A 22069-nucleotide genomic window follows, 5' to 3' on the forward strand; every position below is an offset into this window, starting at 1 on the left:
GAGTGAGGAAGACTTTGTCTTGCATCTTGGATACCAGCTCAGCCACAGCAGGAGAGGGCACCGGTTAGAGGTGTGAGGTCCCCTTTCCAGGACCTAGCCACTGGATTACATTTCTAGACACACTCTGGGTCAGAAGGGAATCCTCTTCCTTGAGGGGAAGGATTCAGCTGTGGCAGGATTCACCACCTGCTAACTGAAGAGCCTATGGGCCCTGAATAACCAGCAGTAATACTCAGGTAATATTAATACGTCCAGGGCCTTGAGTGAGTCTCTGAGACTTGCTGGCTTCAGGTAATAGCACATTCCTAACTGTGGTGCCTGTGGGGTGGGACTCCTTCTGCTTGAGAACATAGAAGGAAAAGTAAAGGGGACTTTGCCTTGCACTTTAAATACCAGTTTGGCCACATCAGGGTAGAGTACCCAGAGGGGTCTTGAGGTCCCTGATTCTAGGATTTGCCTATTGGACAGCATTTCTGGACCTGACCTGGGCAGAGGGGAGCCTGCTACCCTGAAAAGTGAGTCTGATGCCAGGCAGCATTCACCACAAGCTGACTGAAGAGCCCTCGGGCCTTAAGGAAGCATCAGTGATAATCTGGCTTTACTCTCTGTAGGCCTGTGGTGGTGATAGCTATGAAGTAAGGCTCCTCTGCCTTTTCAAAGGAGAAGGAAAAGTGGGAACAACTGTGTCTTGTGGTTTGAATACCAGCTTAGTTGCAGTACAGCACAACACCAGACATATTTCTAAGGTTTTTGACTGTGGTCTCTGGCTCCTGGATGCCAAATTTGGACCTTGCCAGGGACTAGGGGAACTTGCTGCCTGAAGGGAAGGATACAGGCTTGGCAAGCTTTGTCATTATGGATTGTAGAGCCCAAGGGACTTGAGTGAACATAGGCAGTAGCCAGGGAGTGGCTAGAGTAGGCCTTGAGTGAAACCCAGTGCTGTGCTGCTTAAAGTCTGACCCAGCACCGTTTTAGTGCCTGTGTCACTTCACCTCCAGTTCCAAGTGGATCAGAACAGAGAGAGACCCAGTGTCTTTGGGAGAAAGTAAGAGAAAAGAGCAAGAGTCTCTGCCTGATTATCCGGAAAATTATTCTGGATGTTTTCCAAGACCATTAAGTTGGTAACTCAACAAATCTGCAAGAACCACAGCATTACTAGGCTTGGGGTGCCCCCTAAAACAGATACAGCTTAGTTCACAACACCCAAGTCCTTTCAAAACCTTCCCAAGAAGGATGAGTACAAACAAGCCCAGACTGTGAAGACTACAATAAACACCTAACTCTTCAATACCCATCTACAAGTATCAAAACCATCCAGGAAAACATGATCTCACCAGATGAACTAAACAAAGCACCAGGGAACCAGTTCTGGAAAAACAGATAAGTGACCCTTGAGATAGAGAATTCAAAATAGCTGTGTTGAGAAAATTCAAAGAAATTCACGATAACATAGAGAAGGAATTTAGAATTGTATTAGATAAATTTAACAAAAAGATTGAAATAATTAAAAAGAATCAGGCAGAAATTCCGGAGTTGCAAAATGCAATGGGCATACTGAAGAATGCATCAGAATCCTTGAATAACATGATTTGTCAAGCAGAAGAAAGAATTTGTGAGCTTGAAGACATGCTAAATAAAAATACACAGTCTGAGGAGGCAAAAGAAAAAAGAATAACAAAAAATAAAGCACACCTACAAATGGCCTTAAAAGAAAATCTAAGAGTTATCTCCTTAAAGAGGAAGTAGAGAAAGAGATAAGGGTAGCAAGTTTCTTCAAAGGGATAATAACAGGTAACTTCCCAAACCTAGATAAAGATATCAATATCCAAGTACAAGAAGGTTATAGAACACCAAGTAGATTTAACCCAGCGAAGACTACCCAAGGCTTTTAATAATCGAACTCCCAAAAGGTCAAGGATAAAGAAAGGATCCTAAAAGCAGCAAGAGAAAAGAAACAAATAACATACAAGGAGCTCCAATACATCTGGCAACAGACTTTTTAGTGGAAACCTTAAAGGATAGGAGAGAGTGATATGACATATTTAAAGTGCTGAAGGTATAAAAATTTTTCTGTAGAATAGTACATCCAGTAAAAATATCCTTCAAACATGAAGAAATACAGACTTTCCCAGACAAACAAAAGCTGTGGGATTTCATCAACACCAAATCTGTCCTACAAGAAATGCTAAAGGAAGTACTCCAATCAAAGAAAAGGCTGTTTATGAGCAATAAGAAATCACCTGAAGGTATCTTAAGTAGAAAGGCTAAACAGTGAATCAATCAAAAATAATAACTAAAATAACTTTTCAGGACATACACAGTACAGTAAGATACAAATAGAAACAACAAAAAGTTAAAAAGTGGGGGAATAAAGTTAAAGCATATAGTTTTTATTAGCTTTCTTTTTGCTTGTTTGTTTATTCAAACAGTATTGTTATCAGGTTAAAATAATGGGTTATAAGACAGCATTTGCAAGCCTCATGGTAAACTCAAGCCAAAAAACACACAAAGAATACACAAAAAAATAAAAAGCAAGAGAAACTAAATTATGTCATCAGAGAAAATCACCTTTGCTAAAAGGAAAACAGAAAGAAAAAGAAAGAAGGAAGAGAAGATCACAAAACAATGAGAATACAAACAACAAAATGGCAGGAATAAGTCCTTACTTATCAATAACAACATTGAATGCAAGTGGACTAAACTCGCCAATCAAAAGACATGGAGTGGCCGAATGGATAAAAAACAACAATAGGAACAACAACAACAAACAACAGCAACCAAAAAATAAGACCCAATTACCTGTTGCCTTTAAGAAATACACATCACCTATAAAGACATACAGACTGAAAATAAAGGGATGGAAAGAGATATTCCGTGCCAGTGGAAACCAAAAAAACAGCCGAAGTAGCTGTACTTATATCAGACAAAATAGATTTAAAGAGAAAAACTACAAGAGGCAAAGAAGGTTACTATATTATGATAAAGGAGTTAATTCAGCAAGAAGATATAACAATTATAAATATATATGCACCCAACACTGGAGCACCCAGGTATACAGAGCAAATTTTATCAGAGCTAAAGACAGAGATAGACCCTAATACAATAATAACTTGAGACTTCAATACCCCACTTTCAGCATTGGACTGATCTGCCATACAGAAAATCAACAAAGAAACATTGGACTTAATCTGTACTATAGACATAATTGATATTTATAGGATATTTTATCCAGTGGCTACAGAATACACATTCTTTTCCTCAGCACATGGAACATGCTTCTCTTCAGGAGATGTAACTACTTCTGATTCCAGTAAGTGTTTCAATAACACCCTGTGCAGATTTCAAGCACTAAATTTAATTCATGTTATTGTCATTATTTATAGGTCTGTCTGCCAAACTGGATGTTGGGCTTTTCAGGTCATTTTAGTATCTTCTGTCTTTGTATCCACACAGCAAGTGTAGTGTCTGAGGCGTTGTGAGTCATTGACAAATATTTGTTACAGACATTCATTTATTGAGGAAAGAACTCATGTGGTTTATTTGATCACATAATGAGAGCTTTGTACTACTTTCTGTTTTTCCTGGCTTGCCAAATAAGTTCAAGCCAAATTTTACACTCTGTGACAATAGCTATCTTATCCTAACTCTAAAAGATATTTTTAACTTTTGTTTTTATTTTAATTAAGCTAACTACATATTTTCATCTAAATGATCTCAAATGCATTTTGGAACTATAAGGAACATAAATTATAAATAAATACACTTAGCAAATTTTGGCCCATCTCTATGTTGAAGGAAGATCCAATCAATGCCTCTCACTAAGATGAAACATTAAGAAACATGAAGAAGTAATAACCGTTAGATAAACAGGCAAATGTGTTATGTATTATGCTTATGAATAGAAAAGGCAAATAGAGATTACTCAAAGAGTAGACTGGAGATTTATAAGCTATAAACAGATACATTTACATGGCTAGGGTTGCTGAGATGACTTGGCACTGATGGATATTATGCAGTGTGGAGAATCATGTGTTGAAAAAATTCATTTTACTTTTAGTTATGTATTGGTTGTTTTGCTACTTAGGAGAAAGACAAAGGGACATAGCAAATCCAAAGGATTTCTCAGAGGAGAAGGATACTATAAACCTGGTGAGACAGCTGCATGGTGGTCCAGTTACGAGAAAGGCAGAGGTCAGATGCAGGTACCAAGGTCAGGCAACAGAGTCCAAAAGGTACACTTCTATCACTATGAGAGAAAAAGAGTATTCAATTTGAGATTGGAGAATCTCAATGGTCCAAGGAAATTATCAGTTCGATAGTTACAGTGATATAAATCCATAGGAATATTATTTTGTGAAGTAAGGAGCATATTCGTTGTCAAATTACTCTTGGTTTTGCTACAGGCTTACCAAAAGGCTGAAGGTTAGAGTGAAATGGGAAGACAGAAAACAACAGGAGGAAAAAGAAAACCAGAATGCATGAGGACAAGGCAGAACTTTATTTATTAAAGTTATATTTGGGAAAATTTGAGAAAGTAAAGGAGTTGAGCATTTTCCTGAACTGAAAACAGACCATTGGTATTACTTATAAAGTAAATAGCACTTTCTAGATGAAAACAAACTACTGAAAGAATGAACAAAGAAGCAGTCATTTCACCATCAAAAGAGTCAATATTTGCTTTTTATTGTAACCAGAAATAGCTGGGTTTGTTTTTTAATTTTAATGGTATAAATTTTAATGACAAAGATTATTTAGCCTTTAGTGAAAAATTGGAAATTCCTACAGTAAAATTTGCTCTTAGAAATGGACTCCAGTTTTAGAATGAAAAGTGCCCTAACTTAACACTTATTTGTTTGTCAAAGTTGATGAGACTATCTAGGCATTGTGAAGTGGAAAAGGAACATGCTCACAGAGAAGGCTGGCATCTGCACTGGGAAAGGAAACTTAGAGGCAGTTGCTAGGCTTGACCCGTGGTAAGAGTTCTTGTCTTTGACACCTGCTCTCAGAGGTCAAAAAACTTTTAGCCTTCATGAGGCCATTTGGGAAGTCTGAAACATCCAAATTCATTACTAATATTGAATTGTGAGATTTCATATAAAAATTTACATTTCTGATTTCTTTTAAAAAATCGGATAACATTCCAGCATAGCAACTATCAATAGGAACTGAATAGAAGCTGCTCATTTGGGACAGAGCCAGGTCACGATTGTCCGTTTCCCAACCCCACTATTTTTGCCAGACATGGAGACTGAGTTGCCATCTATCAAAATGATTGCACAGCTGTTTGCATTCTTATAGAATTAATAAAATATTGAAGTATTTATTTTTTTTTCCAATGTTCAGTTTTCTTTGATGATCCTCACCTCCCTGAAGCACAGGTTCAGGAAGCTGGGTGATGGCAGGAGATTTTCAGTTGAAGATCTTGCCCTGATTGAAGGCTTTGCCCACATGCTGGAAGGCTCTATCCCAGGAAAAGTACTCTTGAACCTGCATCTGGTCTCATCACTGCCAAGATCCAGTTTCTGCTATGTATATGACTCGTAGTCCACCTGCCAATCTGGACTCAGGGGAAAGGCAAGCTCCTGGCCTCTTAAGACCCAGATTCCAGAAATGGAGTTGCTGTTGTTGGTTCCAAAGAGGATGACACTGGCAAAGGTGTTCTTCCTCAGCTTGTCTGGTCACTGGAACACTTCAGCGATGAGGTTGCAACTCATGAAGGTCTGGGTGAGTTCTTCAGGGAGGTGACAGTCAGAGTACCATAGGGACCAGCCATCCTTAACAGAGTGCTTCCAAAAATATGGCAGTGACACAGTGTGTCCTCACTGGAGCACTTGGGTGTAAATTCACCCGACATAAAGGTACCCTTGGGCAGCTGAGCAAAGCGGTCCTTGGCCTTAGGCTCAGCAGCAGGTGCATGCTCACATTCATCCATCTCCTCCTCAGGAGCAGGAGAAGCCACATTTTTTCCTCTTTCTGCTCAGCCTGAGGCATCTGCTTCTCTTTTAATGAACCTTTCCCTTTCCATGGGTGTCGTTTTTAGTCAGGCTTTCTACAGAACTTTTAGCATCAGACTGGGCCATCTTCTCACACAGTTTCACTTCTTCCAAGATGGTCTGGAACTGGGTCTGGTTAATGCAGGTGAGGAGCCAACGGTTGATATTGAGAAATGCTTGGAAAGAAGTCTCCAGCACCTGCTCAGAGAGCCACAACAAGGTGCAGACAACTGTGATGTCAGCCAGTTACTCATTCACCCACCAGAAAAGTCCTCATCTTCAAGTGAGCATCCAGCAGCCCCAGAATTCACTTCATGTCCTCTGTTGCATTCTTAGTGGCCTATTTGTTGTGGTGCATGATGCCCAAGGTAGAGAACAAGCAAGTACTGGCTAAGGGTACTATGTTGTTATCAGCAAAGCCTACCCACTGCACCACCTGGGCTTCTGCTTCTGGGGTACTTTCCTGCAGCTCCTCATTGCTCCCACAGTAGGTAATGACATTACTCTTAAACACACAGACTCCACTGTAACCATTAAATGCTGGAATCTTGCCAGCCGGAAATTTGCAGAGAAATTTAGGGTTGTGGTTAGTTTGGCCAAAGTGGAAGTGTGAATGGTGCAGAGAGCATGCAGACCGAGCCCTGGTGTACTAAGCAGTGATGAGGGCTTTGAAGGCCCTCCAGTTTTCGGGATATGTGTACAGGATCTCAGCCATCATGGTGATTCTTCAGAGAAAGAGAAGGGAAGAAAAACAAATCAAGAATGTATTTGGCTGCCAGTAGCAGAAAAGCTGACCAACATGACTTAAACATGAAGGGTTTATTTTTCTCATATTACCAAACTGATGCAATTACTGGTAATTGGTTTTGCTACACAACTGCACCCAAGAGTTCAGACTCTTGCTATCCTTTCTGCTAAGCATCCTTCACATGCTGGCTTTTGTCTTTGTGGCTATCTCCTCACAAGTACAAAATGGCATTTACATCTCCAGATAATTTGTCCACTTCAAAGCAGGAAGAAGGGGGAATGATCAAGGGCCAAACCAATTGTATGTACCTTCTACAGAGAAATGTAAAATCCTAAGTCAGCAGAGTGTCCTGCCTACATCTTATTGGTCAGAGCTGGGTTACATGGCTAGAAACAAAGGAAGCTGAGAAATAAGAAAACGTGAGTAAAAATTTTGGCATAGACATGGTTCTAGGCACATTGCCACCATAAAAGGCTCAGAATTTCACTGAAAATAAAAGAAAGAAAATAGGACTGTCTCCTGAGGTAGGAAATATTTTATTTAAGTCTCAGTGGTGATCTGTACCCAAGGATGAAGTTATAGATACAAAAACTAAGCTAGGGATCTTAAACCCAAAGTCTAAAAGGGGATAAGTGAGTAAAACAGGCAAGTGACTTGTGTACATCTATATCTTCTATGCAAAATTATTTCTAAGATACCCTTCACAAGAAATATGACTTTTCAAATTGTTCTTGAATCATGTGGCATCTAGGTGCATTTTTATCACCCTTGTGTATTTTAGATATCAGTCTCCAGTCAGATGATGGTTTGCAAATATTTTCTCCCATTCTACAGGTTGTCTCATCACTCCATTTACTGTTTCCTTTGCTATGCAGAAGCGTTCTAATTTAATATAGTTCAATTTGTCTATTTTTGTTTTCATTGTCTGTGCTTTTGGAGTCTTAGCTGTCAAGTGTTTGCCTAGGCCAGTGTCCTGAACAGTTTCCCTTTGTTTTCCTCTAGTAAGTTTACAGTTTGGGGTCTTATATTTAAGTGTTTAATCCATTCTGAGTCAATTTTTTTGTACATGGTGAGAGATAGGGGTCCAGTTTCATTCTTCTGCATATGGTTATCTAGTTTTCCTAGCACCATTTATTGAAGAGATTATACTTTCTTCCCCAGTGTATGTTGTTAATGGCTTTGTCAAAGATCAGTTGGCTGTGAATATGTGGATTTATTTCTGGGTTGTCTATTCGTTCCGTTGGTCTATGTGCCTATTTTTACACCAATATTAAGCTATTTGGGTTACTCTACCCTTGTAATTTATTTTGAAGTCAGATAGTGTGGTGCCTTTAGCTTTGTTCGTTTTGCTCAGGGTTGCTTTGACTATTCAGGCTCTTTTGTGAATAGTTCCACAAGAATTTTAGGACTGCTTTTCCTATTTCTGAGAAAAATGGCCTGGGTATTTTGATAGGGATTGTATGGAATCTGCAGACTGCTTTGAGTAGTAGAAAAAAATTTTTAATGTGTAGATTTTATTGAAAATGTTTATATTTATATTCAAAAATAGTTTTGAATTCTAAACACTTAGATTTTACCTAATTAAAATCAGAAGTGTTGATTTTATTGTTAGAAGAAGCTTTGGTTATCTTGTCTTAACAGATAATTTCTACATAAACAATTATTTGATTATATAAAATATCAAATGTAAATAGTAGTAGACCACGAAAACAATAGACATAAATAATTATTTAACCAGTAGCAATCATTTGGACCACCTTTTAAAGGTATTTTTGGATCCATGAAAAATGGAAAGATATTGTAATAAGATATTGCAGCACACAAAGCCATTTGATCCTAACTTGTCACTGTTACTAAGCTTTTGTTTTTCAGTAGTGGTTGACCCTCATTATTGCCCATCAATCATTCGGTTTATTATATAAACCAGAATGCAGGACCATGTGTTCTGCAGGCAGGACAGGTCTTAGAATGCCAGCATCTCTGATGGGTTGTAAGGCACAAGACTTAAATGTTTATTTCATTCACTACTTTAGACTTTTCTCTTTTTTTAAGTTCTAAGATGGACCAAGTTATCCTGTTGTTTTTTCTCTTCAGGAGGAATAGACAAGCATTTAAGTCAGCAAGTACTGCAACCGCCTGCTTGGAAAAGAAATCAACCAAGGAAGGGCAACAAGGAAAGCCATAGTGACACTGTGCTCCAGAGGCTGAAAGTTCTTAGAATCACCAAGGCAGCCCCTTCCCTTTACAGGCCATGTTCTCTAGCACGTTGCCTCAGTGCCCTTGCCAATAGCAGACATTGCTGCTCCCAGCCCAGCATTTGCAGCATCAGTCTTAGCTGGTTGGGCCATGCTGTTGTCTGTGGTTGTGGTTTGTTAATTTTCACTTCTGTATATTGTTCCATTATGCAAACCTGCCACACTTCATCCATAGTACTGTTAATGGATTTTCCTTTTTTCTTTCTTTCTTTTTTCTTTTTGTTTTTTTGTTTTTTTTTTTTTTGGTGAAATAGCATGCTTTATTGGGAAGCAGAGTGCTGCACAGTGACCAAGATAAGAAGGCTGCCCAATGGGCATTTACACATCTTACTCCAAAAGACACACAGAACATCTTACCAATAAAAATAAACTGGAACAGTGATTCCTCTGGGCAACTCCCCAGCCTCATCCCTTTCAGAGATTGGAAAATCTCCCACCCATTTTCCTCATGGCAGCTGTGGTTCACTAGAGATAGAGCCCCTTGGGAGTGCCTTCCTGTTTTTTGCAAAGAACATTTTTTCTTTGTATTTTTTGAAATCCTCCTTTGTTACCTTCATTCTGTGGCTCTCTTAAGGCCATCAGGCAAGCTTCTGTGCAGATTGCCTTGATGTCAGCACCAAAGATGTCATCTTTAGTCATGATCAAGTCGTCCAGAGTTACATCATCAGCCAGCGTCATCGTGCTTTTGTGAATCTGAAAGATGGTCTTCTTAGTATTTTCATCAGGGAGGGGGATCCCGATCTTCCTGTCAATGCGACCTGGTCTGCTAAGTGCTGGATCCAAATTTCTGTTTGGTTTGGGTCCATGATAACTTTCACATCTCCCCTAGAAACAAATCCATCCAACTGGTTCCACAGTTCCAACATTGTTCACTGAATTGCTTTCTCACCACCAGAATTTGAGTCATATATTTTGTCCCAGTGGCATTAATATCATCAATAAACACAATGGATGGTGCGTGTTCTTCAGCAACTTGAAACAATTCCAGTATGAGTTTGAGCCCATCACCCAGGTACTTCTGAATAAGTTCAGAGCCAACCACTCTCAAGAAAGTGACTAAGGTTTGGTTTGTTACCGCTTTGGCTACAAGGCTCTACCTGTGCTAGGTCGACCATAGAGAATGACCCCCCACCCGGTAGGAGGCTTTATACCCATCTCTTCATAATATTCAGGTTGGGTAAGAGGAGGCTCCACAGATTCCTTAATTTCCTGAATTTGGTTGTCCAACTTTCCCCCAGTATCAGCATAGGTCTCCTGGGGAGTCTTTTCCACCTTCCTTACTGTGACTAGGGGATCCATGTCATCCATCAGCACCCCTAATCACTGCATGCACCTTGTGGCTTAGCAGAACCGAGCAGCCAGATCCTTGTCTATAAATGAAAGAATGCCGATGTAGTGTTCTGAGCCCACAGATGTAGAATGATGGTATGATTGTGATCTCTTCCAGGGTTCCTACTGCTCTTAGGGTCCCCCTTCAGATCATCCACTTTTAATCTTTTCTCCTGTTGCTTTTCCTCTAATGGTTTCATTTATTTCTGATTTCTAATGAATTCTTCCTCCATGAGAAGACAGTCTTCAATTCTCTCTAACTTCAGTAATTTTCATCGGCACTTTGCTGGCAGCATCTAGTCCCTGTGTTTTCTTCTTCTCCACTCTAGTTGATACAGGAGGTTTGTATTTATTTTTCTTGTCCTGTCATCCTTCTTGCAAACTCCAGGACCATAACTCCCACTCTGACTTTCACCCATCTTGCCTTGGCCACTTGAGCTGCCAATTCTTTCTTAATGTCTGTCTTTTCATTAGGCTGTGGCTTCACAAGGTGTTCAATAGGTTTTTTTTTTGGATGAATGGATACTGAGTAGATGGTGTAATGTCATGGTGATGTGAGATAACCCTGGAAAAGGTTAGTTGGGGCCGTACTGCCGAGAAATGCAAAGTCTGGTGAAAACTTTGTACTAATTTGTTAGACAATGAAGCTTCAGACTGGAGTGATCAAAAGCACAGACTAGGAGCCAGACTATCTATGTGGGTTCCACTGCCAGTCCTACCACTTACTAGCTGTGTAACCGTGGGGTTATTTACCTAACATATCTGTGTCTCAGTTTCCTTAACTGGAAAAAAAAATGGATTTCATAGGAGGATTGTGAAGATTAAATGAATTCATATTTATAAATTGCTTAGACCAGTACCCAGCAGAAGATAAGTTGAAAGCAGTGGTTATTAAATAAAATGGGTATCCATCACAGGTTTTTGAACACAGAAGTGGCATTTTTGGAGCAGAATGAGAGGCTGTAATAAAGGCAGGGGCAGTGGTCCAGGCTACAGCTACTGTTAGGGTCAGAAGGCTGATTCTCACTGATCCCTGTTGCCTGTATAAGACATACTTATGAGCAACTCACAAGCAGGAAATAACTTGACAATAGGGATTGAGAAAATTACATTTTCAAAAATTTTATCCTTTACTTTTGCAGACAAATTCTGAGTGGGCAGTTTGGAATTGCAACCTGTAATTAGAAACTTTCATTTTTTATATCCACCAGTGAATGAACTGTAGTTATCACAGTGGTGGAATTTCAGACCAGCAGGAGAGGGATTTTTTCCATCCCACTGAAATGGCACAACATAAGTTTCTCCCTATGTTGCCTAAGCACGAGGTTGATCTGTTGAAATTTGCAGAAATTTCCACTGGAAGTTTCCTACAGTGAAGTTGTCTCTGTAGAGCTGGGTCATCTCACTGAAGCCACACTATGGAACAGTGAATATGTGGGAGTCTAGGAAGAAACAGATGCTCCACTCCAACTGGGTACTTCGAAACATTGAAGAAAAGGATCACTTGCTGACTAGGGAAAACAACAAGAAATGATACAGAACCCTGAAGCCAGCAACCCTGGGGAAGCCTGATCATTTCAAGTCTGAATTGCATGCTTAATCTTATTTAATCCTCACATTATCTCCATAGCTATTATTACTAATACTTCTCAGATAAGGAAAACTGAGGCTTAAAGAAATTAAGTGAGTTGCCCAAGGTCTCACAGCTCGTAAGAATCACCTGAATCAATTTTAGTGCTAGGTTTTCTGAAGCTAAAGTCCATGCTCTTTTCACTACTTGAGTGTTCTACTGACCTTTTATTTATGCAATAACTTTATGTTTTACTCTATTAGATGAGTATACTTGTATACAATTCAAACATTACAGAAATTACAGAGGAAAATTATAGAGTAAAAAGTTCAATTCAGTTCTTCTGACCTCTGTCTCTCAAACCACTTTTTTTTTTTTTCTCAAAAGTTATCATTATTGACAGTGGGACATGGTTTCTTCCAGATACTTTTTCCCCTGTGCATTTACAAACTTAGTACATATATAACTATTCTTACAGAAAAGGTAAACTGAAGCTTAGAGAAGTTAAAGCAACTTGCCCATGGTCTGTTTCTGCTGGATATCCACTGTAAATAGGGTCATTTTGTTAATAATTTCCTTTAACTTCTTATTACTTTGTGTTTTTTTTCCTTTCACTTTGGACCCTTCCCTCCCAGAGTGATTTGAATTATTTCATTATACAGTGGCTTAAATTATACAGGTATATATCTACACATCTATAGATACATATCTAAATATATATTTAGGTATGAAACTTCCTGGTGTCTTTATAGTTATACATAACTACAAAACCTGAATAAATTAAGAAACAACATAATTTAAAAATAAAAGTTAAATCATCAACGTTAATGCAATGCAGTTTAATATAATTGAAATAAAATTGCCAGTGTTTGGGTTTAATTATAGGAAGACATTTTATTCACTTGTTGACTTTTGATTGGAGCATGATAGTCCATTTTTATCTTTTTTTTTTTTTTTTGCTTTTAAACAATAAATATATACTCTCATTTTATCCTATGGCCAGTCAAAAGGCAGTAAAGCAATGTAATAGTGCATGCCCAAACAATACTGAAACATTTCTAAAGAACAATTTACCAAAAATATTTTTCATGTATCTCTACAACTGTAAGTTCTGGTAATGAACTTCTGCAATCTGATTAGTACAGAGGTAGATACATACAAAGAATCAACATTTCCCAAATGGTACTAACTACCATACCACTGTATCTGAATTATTGTGTATAAGATGACTCAGTTCTCTCACAAATTGTTCCTTGTTTGAACTATTGGTAAACTTTTGTTTGCATAGTATAAAATGAGGCAATCTGGCCTCCAGTGGACATTGGTGCCTTGTTTCCATTCTGAATCCACCTCAATTTCTTCCTCATTAGCTGCCCCTGTTCGTATATATTACTGCCCCGTCATTTTCATGACAGCATATGTAAACCTCGGTTTATTCAGTAACTTAAAAAACTAAAGTTTCAGTCCATGAAAATGTCTTATAATTCTATCATTGAAAATCTCAAGATTTGTCATATAATTGGTTAAAATAAATTACAAGTACAATAGCAGATACAGAATGTTGTCATTTAGATACCAGGATGTGCAGGCTCAAATGCATTCAGTTATGCGTGTGAATACATAGAAATGAAATGCTATTCCTTCATAGGATCACTTGGTTATAACCTGATTAAAAATAGCAGTACAAAATGCAGGGATTGCATTTTGTGGGTATTAGGTGGTCAACTGATGCAGAATATGCCTACGTTTTTTAAAGAGTATCAATCATATGAGAATAAAAAATTAAAATAATCTCAAGGTGTTTGTGATATAGTCCCCCACCCCCGCCCCAACCACAGCTCTGGATAAGTGAGAAGTTCCCAGTTTGAGAATTGTTGTGCACTGCGTTCTACTTCCCTGCATGGGGCACAGAGGCCATAGGATTGGGGGTGGGAGGAGAACGCTGCTGAAGGGATTGAACACAGACTTACCTTCAAACTCTTACAGGGTTCTGTCTGCTGCTGGCAAGGAAGTTGGCCAAATTAAGAATGGGATGCTGTAGTCTGTGTGGTTTTATATCTCCCCAGTGCCCAGGCCAGGGAGATATTTCTCCATTTTGCAGACAGGCTTAGATTACATTCTTTCTGTGGATGTCTAGACTCTGCTGGATTGATGTCAGCCTTCCATGTTACCCATCTCCTAGTTTGTACTATGGCTTGAAGCCCCTGTTTCCTGTCCTAAGATATACTTACTATAAAAGGGAAGAGAAAAAGCCAAAATGGAAGTTCTATGGCATGTAATGTCCTCATGAATCCATTACCCTGGTGCATAATAAATTTATTATTCTAGTTGGCATAAGTGCCAGAAGTGTTTCTGTTTCTGGATCTTTCCTTGGGATTCAATATGGGAATCCACTGAAAGGAAAGTGTTCCCTTAAAATACTATTCGTTTCCAAAGTAACTGATAGTTAAGAAAAAGGAAAAGACACTTTTTCCCTCCTTCCTTCCCTTCTTTAGTTCCTCTTGTTCCTCTGTCTCCTTTTTTCTGTCAGATATCCTTTAAGCAGAGTTGTGACTGGACAGGGATACCCAGACCCCCAGGACTGTACTCCCCACACTAGGCACCTGCTGAGAAACATAAATCAACAATATATTGAGAGTAGGATGATAGTTAACAGAGGCTGGGAAGGGTAGTGGGGCAGGGGTAGGAGGTGGGGGCTGGAGAGAAGTGGAGATGGTTAATAAGCACAAAAAATATGGTTAGAATTAATAAAATGTAGTATTTGATAGCATAACAGGGTGACAAAAGTCAACAATAATTTATTGTCGATTTTAAAATAACCAAAAGAGTATAATTGGAACGTGTATAACATAAAGAAATAAAAAATGCTTGAGGTGACCCTGATGTGATTGTTATGCATTGTAATACCTCATGTACCCCATAAGTATTTACACATACCATGTACCCATAAAAATAAAAAATAAAAACAAAAACCCAGTATATTAAGAAACACAGCCTTACAGAAGAATTCCAATTAATAAATGTAAAATAAAAGAGGGGGAATAAAAAACCATCATTGGGGAAATACCAGAGTAGTAACTATTGCAGACAAGATCCAGTGACAGATAAAATTAGTGGGCAAAAGTTTGAGGAGAAATAGGACATTAGCACAGTCTCAAAATATCTCTCCCAAAGCACTTATCCCTTATAAAGGGAAGAATAATACATTTGCAAGGGAGAAACCCAATAACACCACAGTAACCAAGTGGTCAAGGTTAATGTCACTGGTATTGAGACATATCAACATTACACACCTGCTGATAGTGTTCACTGGGAAAGACACAGTATCATTTTTGCCATAATCTTTCCAAAAAGGTATAAAGCCTCTATTTAATCATGAGAAAACATTAGGTAAACCCAAATTGAGGGTCAGTCTACAAAATACCTGATGAACCCTCATTAAAAGTGTCAAGGTCACGAAAGACAAGGAAAGACTGAGAACTGTCACAGACTGGAGCAGACCAAGGAGACAATCAAATGTGATGTGGGATCCTGAGTTGATTCTTCAATAGAAAAAGGACATTCAGGGAAAGACTGAAGAAATTAAAATAAGAGCTGTAGTTCAGTCAATAGTGTCGTAACAATATTAATTTCCTGGTTTTGATAATATACTATGGTTACACAACGTGTTATTAAAAATATTAGAAGAAGCTAGGTGAAAGGTATACGGAAAGTCTCTCTCTCTCTCTTTTTTTTCTACAACTTTTTGGCAAATCTATAATTATTTCAAAATAAAAATGTAAATAAATAAAAGAAACACTTAGGACTAGAATGGTCATAGTAAGTTTCCTATGTAAGAAATTATTTGATCTCAGCCTTGAATCGTGGGCAGAATTCCATAGGCAGAATTCCAGACAGGGAATCTCCCAGATAGGGAAGGAACAAATCATCACTTGACTGATCAATGGCAAGAACACAGTGGGCCATGGATATTGATGTGAGGTTGGATTTGTAGTGGGAAGAGAGAAAACTGGATTATGAGGATTCTGGAAGACCAGGTCAAGATTATTAGACTACAAGCCTGCAGCAGATAAGAGAGAGTCTTTATATGTCTTGAGAATGGGAAGACTGTTGTGATCATCCAGATGGGACCGGAGGCCTTGCTAAATTTGTGTTTTGACAGTGAGGATGGAGAATGAATATTATAGGAAATGTTATAGGACATGAAATATTATAGGAAATGTTCAAGATTTGATGAATATAAGGGAAATGAGGAAGAGTCAAAGAGGACTTGATTTTAAGCTCAGACAGGTGGATGGTGGTATCATTGACAGTAAGAAATTCAGGAGGCAAGAAAATGTGGAGTGGGGGGAAAGGACATCATATTGGTGTGAAGTTTGAGATATTGCAAGAGATTCAAATGAAAAAGTTTTAGTAATAGTTCTAGGGACATTTCTTTCTTTATTTGTTTAGCAGACATTTATTCCTTACTTTGTGCTAGGACTTGTGCTAGGTGCTGGAGATACTAAATCCCATGATGTGGCTCTTACCCTAAATGAGCTGGAGAGGAAACAGACACTGTATGGAGGGTTGCATATAGGCTGGGATTACAGGGAGTATGAAAAGCTTTAAGAATTTTCCCAGTGTTGGGAATATGGGACTACAGGTCAGACAAATACAGAAGATGTGAAAACTTAGGAGTCATTAACCAAAAATGGTAGTGGAAGCCTTGTATAGCTAAGTTAAAATTTAATAAAAGAAGACAGGCAAAAGTTCAAGAGGTAGTCCTGCTGAGACTCACCCCGAGAGAGTGAAAGTCAAAAGTTACTCACAGAAAGGAAGAAAGTGTTGGAAAAGTTGCAACAGAATCTGTAGTCATGGAACCACAGACATGGAAGAGAGTTTCAAGGAAGTAGGAGTTTGCCAGTTGTTTGGATTTTGAGGGGATCAGTTCAGTGGAGTGGAAAGGTCAAGAATTATAGAGACACTAGAGAGGAAATGAAAGCATGGAGTACTCATTTGAAAAGTATAGTAATGAAAGAAAGTCAAGAAGTAGGAAGGTACCTGGAGGGGGCACCGAGAGTGTGTGAAGTAGAATCTTCTCCACTCATTCACTCAATTCAACAAATACTGATTTCAGTTGCCAGGCACTGTGATGGGTATTTCATGTATATTTCTCAGTTAGTCCTCACAACTTTTTGAGTGGGTATTATCTCTTCAGCAAACATTTTTTTTGGAGAGCCTACTTGGTACCAGAGAGTGTTTCAGTTGATGAGGACAAAATAGTGGACAAAAATAGACAATCTCTAACCTCTTGTCACTATTGACGTTAAGCAAATTATGTCACACGTCATGAAAAATTGCAAAAGGAAGAAAGTATACTATTATGGAACTTGTGATCATTCATAGAGGGTTGTGCTCAAGTTCACCTTTGTCCTGTAAAAAAGAAAGGCTTGCTAAACAAATTAATAGTGAAAAGGTCATAACATCTTTATGCAAAACATTCCCATTTACAGAGAAGTGTGTAAATGGGAACTCTGGGTTTGCTGTAACTCTTAAGGCCATTCTAATTGTGGGCACTGACTTTAGGTGACTTCAGATGGAAACTTGTTCTGCTATTCTCTTGAGCCTTTCAACTCACAAATGAACCTTTTCAAAGTCCAGAATGGTTCCAGGAGTGTGCTCTGAAAGTGGTGGAGCTGGAATTTAGCATTGAACCTGGGAAACTGGGTTAGGTTGTCCAAATGCCTCCTCCACCCTAAACCCCAAGGGCAGCCAAGAATTTGGAATCTGCAGATTCTCCTTATCTGGGGTAGAAACCATAGAGTTTCCAGACAACATTCTCAATGCAGCCTTTGGAGTTTCTCACTTGGTCTTGAGACCCTATTTCTGTTATCTGAAGCTCCTGATCATTTTCTTTTTTACCCAGGCCCTGATCTCTGTTCTTAACTTAGTCTGATAAATTGAAATCATCTTTGATCTGTTTCTTTTTTCTAAGTTGGTTTCTGGGAAGGGCAAGACTTTCATAATTTTGATAAGTTTTATCACTTTTTTCCCTGCCCCTCATTTGGAGGCGGGTAACTTCAAATTTCCAGGCTATATGATTGTCTTTAGAGTAGAATAATTTTTGAGCTTGGTTTGAGCATCTTATTACAGCAATTAATTAACTCAGAGTCATTCTGTTGCACCTTTGCAGAAATGAGAAGCAGTCATGTCTTCCCTGACATTCATTTTCTGAGCTTCTCAGTGTTTTCAGGTCTTATAGGTAAATGTGTCTTACAAGGCTAGTATCTTTGCATGACTGTAATATAAAGTCACCATAATGGTTAACTTAAATAACTATTCATCATTACAACAAATCTGAAAAATGTAAAATTAAATAAAAGACAAAATTATAAAAAAATACTATTCCAATATGGCCCTTTTTTATTCTATCTGGTCACTGTGCTTTCCTGTTGGTCTAACCACCCTTAAACTAGGTCACAGAGTATATAAGTAGAGCCAGTTTTAATTTGTCTGGACTCACGAAGATGTGGCATCTATTTCTTCACACCCTCATGAAGTTAGTGGATCATTACCTTTGATTTATTAGAAAGTCTGAAGCTCTTGACTGTGAGAAGGAACTATTTCTCTTCCTCTTTTGCCCTGAATTATTTTCTCCTTCCCTAATCAAGAATTTTATTAAATTTTTCTTTACTTCTCTAACTGCCCAAGAACATCACCTAGAAGTTCCATATTAAGACTTTCATATGAAAAGCAAGTTCCTCTAATTATAATAGCACTGAACTTTATTCTTATATATAATGTGAGTATTTCTTTGAGTTTTGAGGAGGGATGGCTAACTCTATTTACTGAAAGATATATTTAGAGGTCCAAGTTATATAACCAATTGGCAAGGGAGAATGTTTATATTAGAGAATAAACTGATTTTAATTGCTAATTTTATTGTGACTAATTGCTGTTCATCCTCTAAGATGTAACTCGGGCATCGCTTTATGTAGAAAGACTTCTCTGAATTTCCTCATCCCCACCCAAAAGCACTAGGTAGGCAAACCAGAATCTGTGGTCATCCTATATAATGTTCTGTCTAAATCTCAAAGTGCTTACTACATTGATAGATGTCCTATAATCACACAGAATCAGTGAATGATAGAATGCAGAAAAAAGTGTGGTATAGTGATGGTTTATGTGGACGTGTAGAAGGTGCCATTTCGTCCAGTGGTTAAACACGTCACGTCTGCAGCCTCAGTTCAAATCTCAGCTCCTTTACTAACTGTGTAACCTTGAGCAAGTCACTTAAACAATCTGTGCCTCAGCTTTCCCTATCTGTAGAATGAGGATAATGATATCTACTTAACAGGATTGCTGTGAGAGTTAAATTAATTACATATGCAAAATGCTTAGAAGAGCAGATGCATAGTACCTGCCTTATAAATATTAGCTATTTAATGTTATGGCATGTAGTTGGCCTAATAGAAGAGGTAGAATTTGAACTGAAGTTGAAGAATAAGCGTACCTGAGTATATAGAGACAAGCTGCCAGTATGTGTGTACACATTTCTATGTGGCTGCAAAGATTACCTGTTACAGTGTTGTAAGTAGGTGTTTTCGTTTTATGTCCACAGGTTTCCAGCCACTGCACTGGGTTAGGAAAGTAATTCTATGATTTTTGACCCAGTAGAACTTAAAGTCCACTTCCTTTCTACTGATCTCATGATAGACACTGACATGTTCATAATGGCATTCTTTCCAATGAGCAGGTATACTGATCTCATGATAGACACTGATATGTTCATAATGGCATTCTTTCTAATGAGCAGGTATAGCTTCAAAGTTCTTAACAGCATGACCTTCTAGGGTGGCCCTGCCAGTGATCACAAGAACCAATAAGAGAAAAACACATATGCTATTCCCAGAGGAGTCATTCTTTTCACAGCAGAGAAACTGGATCCCAGAGAAGTGAAGTCCCTTGTCCAAGGGCACACACAGGTAGGCAGAGCAAGAAGAACTCGGGTCATTCTACTCTCTGAGGGGTGATTATCTTTCCATTATCCATATCACTTGTTTATCTTAGTTTCTAACTAAAATTTTCTGCCACAAACATTTGCAAACTATTCACCTGACAAAAGTCTAATATATAGAATCTCTAAGGAACTTAAACAATTCAACAAGAAAAAAAAACCCATTAACAAGTGGGCAATGACATGAACAGACATTTCTCAAAAGAAGACCTACAAGTGACCAACAAAAATATGAAAAAATGCTCATCATCACTAATCATCAGAGAAATGTGGATTAAAACACAATAAGATACCATCTCACACTAGTTGGAATGGCTATTATTAAAAACTCAAAAAAATGACAGATGTTGGTCAGGATAAGGAGAAAAGAGAATGTTTACACATTGTTGGTTGGAATGTAAATTAGTTCAGCCTCTGTGGAATACAGATTGGAGTATTCTCAAAGACCTAAAAATAAAACTGCCATTTGATCCAGCAATCCCATTACTGGGTATGTACCCAAAGGAAAATGAATCATTCTACCAAAAAGACACATGTACTTGTGTATTTATTGCAGCACTATTCACAATGACAAAGTTATAGAATCAACCTAGATACCCATCAATGGTGGACTGGATAAAGAAGATGTGGTACCTATGCACCATGAAATACTACAAAGCCATAAAAAGTAATGAAATTATGTCCTTTGCAGTAACACGAATGCAGTTGGAGGCCATTATCCTAAACGAATTAATTCAGGAACAGAAAATAAAATACCACATGTTGTCACTTATCTGTGGGAGCTAAACAAGGGGTATACACAGATATAAAGAGAGAAACAATAGACACAGGAGACTTCAAAAGAAGGGAAGGAGGGAGGAGGGCAAGGGTTGAAAAACTACCGTTTGGGTACTATGTTCACTGTTTGGGTGATGGGTTCAATACAAGCACAAACCTCAGCACATTATGCGATATATTCATTACATCCGCATGTCCGTGTAACCAACCTGCACATGTACCCCCTAAATCTTAAACAAACAAACAAACAACAACAACAACAACAAAAAACCCACACCCGTTCTGGAGCCAAGTCTGGGTCCAAATAGGTTTGTTGAAATAAATACATATAACTGCAAGTAATTAAAAACAAAAGGAAGCAAGGTACACTCATTCATCCATGAGGTGCCCTATTGTGATATTATTGTGAAATGCACAGATTTGCATGCTCCGCAGCGGTGCTGATGGTACTATCTATCTGACTTAACCAAATTATTGTGACACGATCTTGTACTCAGGTTGTAAATGAAAGTGCTCCACCAAGCTCATCAGCAGCAGACTGAGTGTTCTTTAGAGCTTCATGCCTGTAAGCATAATTTGTGATATTTTACTGCTTTTAAATGATGCATGATGAAATGATTGAAGACATCATTAAGTGGAACAAAATGTAGCAGGGAGCGTGATGCTAACTATTAAGCACTTCAAGCTTCTATGGGAGTGTTGAGTACTTTTACTGAAAAACAGTAAGGAAGCGCTGTTTGTTATGATCAAGACCGTATCTAGAGAAAGAGTAGTGCCTTAATCGTATTATAGACATGTTCGACAAGCCTGGCAAGTGGGAGGGTACAGAGGAGCATCCAGCTTGATGCTGGATTTTAGTGATTTAATCAGCATTCACTAAAAGTCTGTTAAAGTGGTTCTCAATCTTGGCCAAGTATTAGAATTATCTGGGGAGTTTTTAAAACTACTATGTTGGGCTCTCCCTTCTGGGGGTTTCGATTTAGTTTCTCTGGTCAGGGCCAGGCATTGGTAGTTTTTAAAGCTCCCAGACGATTCTAATGTACAACCAGAGCTGAGAACAAATGGTCCAGTACTTGAGGAGAAAACAGTTGCAGATCTTTACAGATGCATCAATGAACTTTTAAAAAAAGTCCTCCCTTTTAAAAAAATGCTCATGTGGGGATTGCTGTGAGAATAAATAGGAGCAGGAGAGAAGGAATAATGGGTAGGAGAATACAGGAGAGGGAGAAAGGTCTCTCAAAACCTTCACCAGATGTTTAAAAACTCACCTTAGGTGAGTGACTTCATAAAAATGCTAGTGACAAATCATGTCTGGAATATGACTCAATGCCTCTACTCTGGAGTTGTAAAAGGGCTTAATTTGTTCATCAATCCATTCGTTTAGTGAGTTTTTATGAG

General features: G+C 38.4%; 2 pseudogenes; both read right to left on the reverse strand.

The window, feature by feature from the left end:
* Positions 1 to 5363: 5363 nt before the first annotated feature.
* LOC126948311 (elongation factor 1-gamma-like) lies at positions 5364 to 6711 on the reverse strand (annotated as a pseudogene).
* A 2750-nt stretch (positions 6712 to 9461) lies between these two features.
* On the reverse strand, positions 9462 to 10744 carry LOC126948313 (26S proteasome regulatory subunit 4-like; annotated as a pseudogene).
* Between the last annotated feature and the right edge of the window lie 11325 nt (positions 10745 to 22069).

This window comes from Macaca thibetana, chromosome 2, assembly GCF_024542745.1.
Source record: "Macaca thibetana thibetana isolate TM-01 chromosome 2, ASM2454274v1, whole genome shotgun sequence".
In the NCBI taxonomy this organism is placed as follows: domain Eukaryota; kingdom Metazoa; phylum Chordata; class Mammalia; order Primates; family Cercopithecidae; genus Macaca; species Macaca thibetana.